The sequence below is a fragment of the Macaca mulatta genome, chromosome X (genome assembly GCF_049350105.2).
Source record: "Macaca mulatta isolate MMU2019108-1 chromosome X, T2T-MMU8v2.0, whole genome shotgun sequence".
Taxonomy (NCBI): domain Eukaryota; kingdom Metazoa; phylum Chordata; class Mammalia; order Primates; family Cercopithecidae; genus Macaca; species Macaca mulatta.
In genome coordinates, this window is record NC_133426.1 from 112549664 (window position 1) to 112561800 (window position 12137).

At 37.0% G+C, this 12137-nt stretch overlaps 1 protein-coding gene across 1 annotated transcript in view; it reads left to right on the top strand.

Annotated features, from left to right (window-relative positions):
• Positions 1-12137, top strand: part of IL1RAPL2 (interleukin 1 receptor accessory protein like 2) — a 167361-nt gene that overhangs the window by 124761 nt on the left and 30463 nt on the right. The window lies entirely within an intron of this gene.

Below are 12137 nucleotides of genomic sequence, written 5' to 3' on the forward strand. Positions count from 1 at the left end.
TTCTCCTTTCACTGCCTTAGTTAAATTTATTAGAGGAAGTCATTAATGAGTAATAATGCACAATAGTTTGAGGTAATATTTGTTTATTAATACTTCCCAGCTTACCACAATGCCAGGCACATATAACTTTTAAAACATCTGTTTAATGGCATTGAATTGTACTAAAATGCATTAATATAGTGTCTTTCTAGCATTACACACACACACTGTAATTTTTAGAGCAGATTTAAGTTCACAGCAAAATTGAGTGGAAAGTACAGAGTTCCCATATTACCCCCAAGACTCCCCCCACCATCAATATCCAGCACCACAGTGGTGCATTTGTTGTATTCTATGAACCTACGTTGACACATCCTGATCACCCAACGTCTGTGGTTTACATTTAGAGTTCACTCCTAGTGTTGTACAATCTATGGGTTTCAACGGATGTATGATGACATGTATCCACCATTACAGTATCCTACAGATGAGTTTCACTGCCCTAAAAATCTTCTGTGTTCCACTTTATTTATCTCTCCCACTCCCAAAACTCCTGGCAACTCCTTATCTTTTTACTGTCTCTGAAATGTTGTCTTTTCCAAAATTTCATATAGTTGAAACCACACAGTATATAGCCTTTTCAGAGTGGCTTCTTTCACTTAGTAATATACATTTAAGGTTCCTACATGTCTTTTCATGACATATTACTTTAAAAAATGCATTCATTTATTCAACGTGTCTTTATTAAGTTTTCTTGATGCTACCAGCACCGTGCTAGTTGCTGATGATACGAAAATTAAGGCTCCAGCACACCCTAAACAAGTATTTCCAGTAAAACACCTTTTGAAGAAGCAAAGGAGATTTATTTATTTAATAAGCTTTATTTTTCACAATAGCTTTAGGGTTACAAAGAAGTTAACAGATAAGAAGATACATTTTTTTTGAAGAGTTGAGCAGAAAGTACAGAGAACTCTCATATAGCCCCTTTGCCCCTCCTCCCAGTTTCCCATTTTGTTAATGTCTTGACTTACTGCGGCACATTTATTGCAATCAATGAAACACTATACATTATTATTAAAGTCCATAGTTTACAGTAGAGTTCATTCTTTGTGTTATACAGTTCTATGGTTTTTGACAAATGTAAAATATCATGTATCCACCATTACTGTATCATACAGAATAGTGTCACCGTCCTAAATATCCCAGAGCTCTGCCTATTCATCTCTCCCTTTCACCTCTAAAACTCTTGGTAACCAATGATCTTTTTACTGTCTTTATAGTTTTGCCTTTTCAAAAATGTCATACATTTGGAATCCTACAGTATGTAGCCTTTTCAGTCTAACTTCTTTCACTTAGTATATGCATTTAAGGTTTTTCCATGTAGTTCTGTGGCTTGATGGTTAATTTCTTTTTATCAGTGAATAATATTTTATTGTCTGGATGTACCACAGTTGTTTACCTATTCACCTGTTGATTGACTTATTGGTTATTTCCAAGTTTTGGCAATTATGAATGAAGCTGCTATAAACACTTGTGTGCAAGTTTTTGCGTAGATATAAAAAGTATGATTAATGCATTGTAAGACAATGTTTAGCTTTTAAGTAACTGCCAAAATATCTTTCAAAGTGGCTGTAACATTTTGCATTCCCACCAGCAATGTATGAGAATTTCTATTGCTTCACATCTTTGCCAAAATTTGATGTTGTCAGTAATATCGGGTTTCAGTCATACTAATAGGTGTGTAGCGTATGTCATTGTCTAAATTTAAAATTCCCTAATGACATATGACATTGAGCATATATTCAGATGCTTATTTGTTATCTGTGTATCTTCTTTGATAAGGTGTCTGTTCAGAACTTTTGACCATTTTTAAATTGGGTTGTTAGTTTTTTTATGGTTGAGTTTTAAGAGGTTTTAGCGAATTCCATATAGAATTTTCTTAATTGGTATATGTTTTGCATATATTTTCTCCCATTTTATGGCTTATCTATTTATTCTTTTAATCGTTTTTCACAAAACAGATGTTTTTAATTTTAATAAAGTCCAACTTATCAATTGTTTCTTTCATGGACTACATTTTTGTGTTGTGTCTAATATGTTATCACCAAACACACAAATGAGGAAGAGAAAGAACACAAATATTACCAGTACAGAAAACAGAAAACCACCAAACCACAATATAGACGAAGGAAGGAAGGAAGGAAGGAAGGAAGGAAGGAAGGAAGGAAGGAAGGAAGGAAGGAAGGAAGGAAGGAAGGAAATACAAAATAATCAGAAAGTAATTACAAGATGACAGGAATAAATCCTTACATATTAATAATAACCTTGAATGTAAACAAATTAAATCTCCAACTTAAAAGATATAGATTGGCTGAATGAATGTTAAAAGTAACCTAAATATATTCTGCCGAAAAGAAACTCATTTCACCTGCAGAGACACATATAGACTAAAAGTAAAGGGATGGAAAAAATATTCCATGGAAAAGGAAATGAACGGTAAGCAAAACTAGTTATACATATATCAGATAAAACAGACTTTAAGTCAAAAACAGGAGAAAGAGACAAAGAAGTTCATTATATAATGATAAAGTGATCAATTTGGCAAGGGATATAGCAATGGCAAACATTTGTGCACCTAATACAGGAGCACCCAGGTATATAAAACAAATATTTTTAGATCTAAAAGGAGAGATAGACATCAATACAATAATATTTGGGGACTTCAACACTCCACTCTCAGAAATAAATAAATTATCTGACAGAAAACAACAAAGAAACATTAGATTTAAACTGCACCATAGACCTAGTGGATCTAATAGACAATTGCAGAATGTTTCATCCAGCAGCTGCAGAATATACATTCTTCTCATGAGCACATGCAACATTCTCAAGAACAGACTGTATGTTAGGACACAAAACAAGTCTCAATAAATTTTTAAAAATTGAAATCATATCAAGTATCTTCTCAGACCACAATGGACTAAAACTAGAAATTAATAACAAGAGGAGCTTTGAAACCTGTGGGAATACATGGAAATTAATCAACATGCTCCTGCACAATGACTAAGTCAATGAAGAAATTAAGAAATAAATAAAAAATGTCTAGAAACAAATGAAAATTGAAACAAAACATACCAAAACCTATAGAATACAGCAAAAGCATTACTTGTTTATAGATATAAATTTGTAGAAAATACAGTTAAAAGTTTATGCTTACATCAAAAAGTAGAAAGACTTGAAACAAACCACCTAACAATGCACCGCAAGGAATTGGAAAAGCAAGAACAAGCCAAACCCCAAATTAGTAGAAAGAAAGAATAGAGATCAGAGCAGAACTAAACAAAATGGACACTAAAAAACTACAAAGGTTCAACAAAATGAAAAGTTATTTTGAAAAAAATAAACAAATTTGATAAACCACTAGATAGACTAACCAAGAATAAAAGAGAGAGTACCCAAATAAACAAAATTAGAAATGAAAAAGGAGACACTACAACTGATACCACAGAAATACAAAAGATTATCAGAAACTACTATGAACAACTATGCACTAACAAACTCAAAAACCTAAGGGAAATGGATAAACACATGGATAAATATAACCTGCCAAGACTGAATAAAAAGAAAAGAGAACGTGAACAGACCAATAACAAGTAGTGAGATTGAATCAGTAATGAAGCACTATTGACAATAGCATTAATATGGAATCAACCTAAGCGTCCATCAGTCGGTGAATGGATAAAGAAAATGTAGTATATTTGGGGCAGAGCAAGATGGCCGAATAGGAACAGTTCCAGTCGCCAGCTCCCAGTGCGAGCGACACAGAAGACAGGTGATTTCTGCATTTTCAACTGAGGTACTGGGTTCATCTCACTAGGAATTGCCGGACAATCGGTGCTGGTCAGCTGCTGCAGCCCGACCAGCGAGAGCTGAAGCAGGGCGAGGCATCGCCTCACCTTGGAAGCACAAGGGGGAAGGGAATCCCTTTTCCTAGCCAGGGGAACTGAGACACACAACACCTGGAAAATCGGGTAACTCCCACCCCAATACTGCGCTTTACCAAGGGTCTTAGCAAATGGGCACATCAGAGACTATATCCCACACCTGGCCTGGAGGGTCCCATGCCCATGGAGCCTCCCTCATTGCTAGCACAGCAGTCTGCGATCTAACTGCAAGGCAGTAGCAAGGGTGGGGTAGGGGCGCCTGCCATTGTTGAGGCTTAAGTAGGTAAACAAAGCTGCTGGGAAGCTCAAACTGGGTGGAACTCACAGCAGCTCAAAGAGGCCTGCCTGTCTCTGTAGACTCCACCTCTGGGGACAGGGCACAGCTAAACAACAACAACAACAGCAACAAAAGCAGCAGAAACCTCTGCAGACGCAAACGACTCTGTCTGACAGCTTTCAAGAGAGCAGTGGATCTCACAACACGGAGGTTGAGATCTGAGAAGGGACAGACTGCCTGCTTAAGTGGGTCCCTGAACCCTGAGTAGCCTAACTGGGAAACATCCCCCATTAGGGGCAGACCAACACCCCACACCTCACACGGTGGAGTACACCCCTGAGAGGAAGCTTCCAAAGCAAGAATCAGACAGGTATACTCGCTGTTCAGCAATATTCTATCTTCTGAAGCCTCTGCTGCTGACACCCAGGCAAACAGGGTCTGGAGTGGACCTCAAGCAATCTCCAACAGACCTACAGCTGAGGGTCCTGACTGTTAGAAGGAAAACTATCAAACAGGAAGGACACCTACACCAAAACCCCATCAGTACATCACCATCATCAAAGACCAGAGGCAGATAAAACCACAAAGATGGGGAAAAAGCAGGGCAGAAAAGCTGGAAATTCAAAAAATAAGAGCACATCTCCCCCTGCAAAGGAACACAGCTCATCGCCAGCAATGGATCAAAGCTGGACGGAGAATGACTTTGATGAGATGAGAGAAGAAGACTTCAGTCCATCAAACTTCTCAGAACTAAAGGAGGAATTACGTACCCAGCGCAAAGAAACTAAAATTCTTGAAAAAAGAGTGGAAGAATTGATAATGAGAATAATTAATGCAGAGAAGGCCATAAACGAACTGACAGAGATGAAAACCATGACACGAGAAATATGTGACAAATGCACAAGCTTCAGTAACTGACTCGATCAACTGGAAGAAAGACTATCAGAGATTGAGGATCAAATGAATGAAACGAAGCAAGAAGAGAAATCTAAAGAAAAAAGAAGAAAAAGAAATAAACAAAGACTGCAAGAAGTATGGGATTATGTAAAAAGACCAAATCTACGTCTGATTGGGGTGCCTGAAAGTGAGGGGGAAAATGGAACCAAGTTGGAAAACACACTTCAGGATATCATCCAGGAGAACTTCCCCAACCTAGTAGGGCAGGCCAACATTCAAATTGAGGAAATGCAGAGAATGCCACAAACATACTCCTCGAGAAGAGCAACTCCAAGACACATAATTGCCAGATTCACCAAAGTTGAAATGAAGGAAAAAATCTTAAGGGCAGCCAGAGAGAAAGGTCAGGTTACCCACAAAGGGAAGCCCATCAGACTAACAGCAGATCTCTCAGCAGAAACTCTACAAGCCAGAAGAGAGTGGGGGCCAATATTCAACATTCTTAAAGAAAAGAATTTTAAACCCAGAATTTCATATTCAGCCAAACTAAGTATCATAAGTGAAGGAGAAATAAAATCCTTTACAGATAAGCAAATGCTTAGAGATTTTTGTCACCACCAGGCCTGCCTTACAAGAGACCCTGAAGAAGCACTAAACATGGAAAGGAACAACCGGTACCAGCCATTGCAAAAACATGCCAAAATGTAAAGACCATTTAGGCTAGGAAGAAACTGCATCAACTATCGAGCAAAATAACCAGTTAATATCATAATGGCAGGATCAAGTTCACACATAACAATATTAACCTTAAATGTAAATGGACTAAATGCTCCAATTAAAAGACACAGACTGGCAAACTGGATAAAGAGTCAAGACCCATCAGTTTGCTATATTCAAGAGACCCATCTCACAGGCAGAGACATACACAGGCTTAACATAAAGGGATGGAGGAAGATCTACCAAGCAAATGGAGAACAAAAAAGAGCAGGGGTTGCAATCCTAGTCTCTGATAAAACAGACTTTAAACCATCAAAGATCAAAAGAGACAAAGAAGGCCATTACATAATGGTAAAAGGATCAATTCAACAGGAAGAGCTAACTATCCTAAATATATAAGCACAAATTCCCTGTTTTAGTTTGTCTGAGAAAGTCTTTATTTATCCATCACCTTTGAAGGATAATTTAACTGAATATCGCATTCTAGGTTTGTAATTGTTTTATTTCAACACTTTAAATATTTCACCCCACCCTGTTCTTGCTTGCATGATTTTCACAGAGAAGTCTGATGAATTTCCTATTCTTCTTTATCTATAGTTGTGGTGGGTATTTCTTTTTACCCCTCTGGCTTCTTTCAAGATTTTCTTTGTCTTTAATTTTATGCAGTTAGAAAATGATATGCCTAGGTGTTGTTTTTTTGGTATTTATTCTTCTTTGTGTTCTTTGAGCGTCCTTGATTTGTGGTTTGGTGTCTGTTATTAATTTTAGAAAATTTTCCAAGATTATTAGCTAAATATTTCTACTGTTTATGTTCTATGTTCCTATGTTATGTTCTACTGTTCCTTTCTTCTCTTTCTGGTATTTATTATATGCATATTACTTCTTTTGTAATTGTTCCTAAATTATTGGGCATTTTTTACATTTTTTTTTTGTCCTTTTTTCTCTTTGAATTTCAGTTTAGGAGGTTTCTATTGACATATCTTCAAAGGCATTGATTCTTTGACTGTCAACATATTTTGATTTTTAGAGTTTCCTTTTGATTTTTTCTTAAGAGTTTCCATCTCTGGTTACCTTACTAATTTGTTGATATATGTTGTCCACTTTTTTCATTGGAGCCCTTAACATATTAATCATAGTTATCTTACATTTCCAGTTTGATAATTTCAAAATCTCTGCCATATCTGAGTCTGGTTCTGAATGTTTGCTTTATGTCTTCAAACTGTGGGGATTTTTTGCTTTGTTTTGTTTTGCTTTGCTTTTTAATATGCCTTGTGACTTTTTTGTTGAAAGCCAGATATGGTATATTGGGTAAAAGTAACTGAAGTAAATAGGCTTTCAATGTGAGATTTCATGTTTATCTGACTAAAAGTTAGACTGTGTTTACTCTTTGGTATAGCTATAGGTGTCAGAGGCTGAAATTGCCTCTAGTGTTTTTGTTCTTGTCTCCACTGTTTTGTTTGATTTTTCCTCGAGATTACTTCTTAAATAGGGTCTGAGCTTTGCAGGTTTTTTGTTTTTTGTTTTTCCAAATAAAATCCCTTATTATTATACAGGAGCCTGATTGATGTTGTGATACATATTTCAAAATTCTATGATGTCACATCCTTTAGTGAGCTTGTGCCCCTGGTATGTTACCTTCATAAGTGTTTCTTAGATTCCCCCTAAAGTGAGAGGAAGACTAGAGTAGTCATTTCCCTTCTCCCAGGTGGGCTAGGCTTTGGTAAAATTGAAGTAGTTTAGGTCACGATAAAGTGGTTTCCCTTGAGAGCAAGCCTTTGAAAAGAAAAAGAAAAGGGCCGGGCGTGGTGGCTCACGCCTGCAATCCCAGCACTTTGGGAGGCTGAGGCGGGCAGATCACGAGGTCAGGAGATCAAGACCATCCTGGCTAACATGGTGAAATCCTGTCTCTACTAAAAATACAAAAAATTAGCCGGGCGTGGTGGTGGGAGCCTGTAGTCCCAGCTACTCGGGAGGCTGAGGCAGGAGAATGGCGTGAACTCGGGAGACAGAGCTGTCAGTGAGCCGAGATGGCGCCACTGCACTCCAGCCTGGGCGACAGAGCGAAACTCCATCTCAGAAAAGAAAAGAAACAGGATCTTGCTCTGTCATCCAGGCTGGTGTACAGTGGCACAGTCATAGCTCACTGCAAATTCTAACTCCAAGGTTCAAGTGTTTCTCCCACCTCAGCCTCACTGGGATTACAGGTGCACACCATCAAGCCTGGCTAATGTTTAAAAATTATTATTTGTAGATATGGGGTCTTGCTATGTTTCCCAGGCTGGTCTTGAACTCCTGGCCTCAAGTTATCCTCTAGCCTTGGCCTCCTAAAGCCTAGAATTATAGACCTGAACCACTATACTCAATCAACAAGCACTTTTAAAAGGGGAACAAAGTGCTCTGGGCTCATTTTAAAATGGTCAGTTTTCCCTTTCCCCCTGCCAGAAGCATAAGGGAATCTTTTTTCCAATCTTCACAGTAAGAACTTAGTGGCGCTTATGTAGGCAAAACTCACAAAATTGTGGGGTCCCCCTATATTTAGGTCCTCCTAAATATAGGTCTCATGCTGTTTTTAACTCTCAAGATAGTTCATGGTGGGTCTCCAGGAATTTATCTATTACATTTTAAGTGTTTGTGCTGGTACAGGCCTTGCTCCTGGGGATCTCATTCCAGTATACTGTGATTCTCTGTATTTGCCTTTCTCTCAACTTTCTGGGGCAGAAGTTTGCCCTGTGACTTGTTACCTGAGGGATTTAAGAAAAGTTGATAATTTTCAGTTTGTTCACCTTTTTTCTTTTTGTGAGAATGAGAGGGACAATTTCCAAACTCTTCATAGTATTAATTTGTAATAATAGTACCAATCTAAATAAAATTTTGGAATATTGTGATGTCTATCACCTGAACTGGTTACTTTTTATTGTACCAATGTTCACTGCTACTATAACTTGCCTTTAATGTTAATATTTAGACCCCTCTGGTTACTACCCCTCCCTCACCTGCCATGGATGCATGCATATATACAAACTCATCAAATTGTATACATTAAATAGGTGAGTTTTTTTGTACATCTATTATGTTTCAATAATCAATTTAAAATGCATGTGGTTCTTACCCTCCCATATAATATCAATACTTGGAATGAGATACTTCTAAGGTCATTTGAAATATATCCCAGGATTCCCTCACTTATAACCTCTACTCTGAAACCAGTCTCTTTAATACCTCTCTTTCACACATTCTGCAAAAACCTACTCTTGTCTTCTATTCTGGAAAACCCTCCCTTCTTTTCACTTAGCGAGAATTTTCTTAGGCATTTTTTAGATAACTTAGTCAACAGTAGTCTCTCCATTCTATGACATACTGTCATAAGCGTGAGTGTACCACCCTGCTTTGCCTTATTCTTTCTATAATTTTCTGCAACTGTGTACATTGTGTCTCCTCATTTAAATTTTAAAGTTTAATGGAAGAAGGGACCACATCTTTTAATGTTCCTATTTCTTATATGCCAAATATACAGCCCAGAGCCAGGCACTTATTAAAGACTGCAAAAGAATCATTGATGGATTGTTATATTCTTCACAGAATTAGAAAAAAACTATTTAAAAATATATATGGAATCAAAAAAGAGCCCGAATGGCCAAGGCAATCCTAAGCAAAAAGGACAAAGCCTGAGACATCACATTACCTGACTTCAAACTATACTACAAGAATATAGTAGCCAAAATAGCATGGTACTGGTACGAAAACAGACACATAGACCAATGGAACATAAGCAATGCCACCAATCAACAACCATCTGATCTTTGACAAAGTTGACAAAAACAAGCAATGAGGAAAGGACTCCCTATTAAATAAGTGGTGCTGGGATTACTGGGTAGCCATACACAGAAGATTGAAACTGGACTCCTTACACCATATACAAAGATCAACTCAAGATGAATTAAATACTTAAGTGTAAAACCAAAAACTATAAAAATCCTGAAAGATAACCTAGGAAATACCATTACGGACATAGAATCTGGCAAGTATTTCATGACAGAGATGCCAAAAGCAATTGCAACAAAAACAAAATTCGAAAAATTGGACTAATTCAACAAAGGAGCTTCTTCACAGCAAAAAATAAATAAATAAAAATAAAAACTATCAACAGAGTAAACAGACAACATACAGAATGGGAGAAAATATTTGCAAACTATGTATCTGACAAAAGACTAATATCCAGAATCCATAAGGAACTTAAAAAAAAAATAAAAAAAAAACCTCCATAAAAAAGTGGGCAAAGAACATGAACACTTTTCAAAAGAAGACATACATGCAGCCAAACAAACATATGTAAAAATGCTCAACATCACTAATTGTTAGAGAAATGATCATCAAAACCACAACAAGATACCATCTCACACCAGTTAGAATGGCCACTATTAAAAAGTCAAAAAATAGCAGATGTTGGTGAGGTTGCAGAGAAAGGAGAGTGCTTCTACACTGCTGGTGGGAATGTAAATTAGTTCAGTCATTGTGGAAAACAGTTTGGCGATTTCTCAAACAACTTAAAAGAGAATTATCATTCAACTCAGCAATCTCATTATTGGGTATATACCCAAGGGAATATAAATTGTTCTACCATAAAGATGCATGCATGGGTATGTTCACCACAGCAATATTCACAAGAGCAATGACATGGAATCAACTTAAATGCCCATCAGCAGTAGACTGGATAAAGAAAATGTGATACACATACACCATGGAATAGTACACAGCAATAAAAAAGAATGAGATCATGTTCTTTGAAGCAACATGGATGGAGCTGGAAGCCATTATCCTAAGGGAACTAACACAGGAACAGAAAACCAAATACCACATGTTCTCACTTATAAGTGGGAGCTAAATGTTGAGTACATTTGAAGACAAAGAAGGAAACAACAGACACCGGGGCCTACTTGAAAGTCTTGGAGGGTCGCAGGAGGGTACTATGCTATTACCTAGGTAATAAAATAATCTGTACACCAAACCCCTGTGACAGGCAATTTATAAAACAAACCTGCACATGTACCCCTGAACCTAAAATTAAAATTAAAAACAATATATTTGCTAGAAAATTATGACTGCTCCGTTGAGTGATTTGTAGTCATAAACACCATTTTGATCTTTAATTCTAAAAAACACAAGTCACCTAGGTTTTTCAGGAGCTGATAATTAAGACACCTCATATATATTAATAGATGAACCAAGGATCATTTTTCAAATCCTCTCTCCAGATTCTTTCTGCAGCCTGTGAAGAGCTGTTTTTGGAAACTGCATTAGAAGAAGGAAAGGCTTGGTCGGGAAGAACAGGATCAGCTTTCCACCCTGTGCCTGGCAGAGGCTATGGCTGCCCTCCATGTGAGGCTTCAAATTAAACTGAAGTTGTGGTGCCTATGCAGCTTCTGGAACTACAGGGGGTTCTTCCACAGCAGGTTACACAGAGCTAAAATAATTTAGTGTGGTGTTATTTACCAACATCAGGGAGAAAAACAGAGAACAAAAGTCAATATAAACCATGAAAGTAGTAAATGTCCAATTTTGTCTTGGTTAGGTACATGTTGGGAGAGAAGACAAAAAGAGAAACTACAACTTCAGTCAGGAAAAATAAAAACAATTTATAGAAAAACTAACCATAAGATGTATTCTCCCATATGCAGTTAAGAAAATTCTTATACTCGTCTGGTTCTATGATGGTACATAAATGTAAAGGACTTGAGATTTTAGTACAAGAGACTCAGATTTTAGAAATTCCATTCCACCAACCCAACTTTAAGCCCTTCCTGCTCTCAAATAGGAAGAAGAAGAGGTTAAGTCAAGCCAATCTTAAATGTCAGTAAATGTAAATACAAATATTTTTGGAGTAGCTAAAATACAATCTACCTTCAGATAATGAAATGTTTGTGTTTAGTAACATACATTTGCATGTGCATAGTACTATTTACTTTTCAAATCACTTTAACCCATTTTACCCTTACAACAAAGTTAAAGTATGTATGGCAGTTATTTTACCAGTTTCAAGATGAGTTAAATTAAGGCACCATTGAGTTAATGATTTTGTAAAGACCAAGCCTGAGCTTGTAATTGGGAGTCCTGTACTTAGAGCCCAGTTTTGTCTGAGCAGTCATGTTTCCAATTTTATGCTGAGTGCCAGTAAGTCATAGAGATATTCCCTGCATTTATAACCAGGTGTCCAAAAAGAAGGCGAGAATTACTTCTGCTTCTCCAATTTTCCATCTAAAATATTTCATGATTGAAACATATACGTATTTAAGAACCTACTCCAGAACTAAACTGTAGGGTTGTCA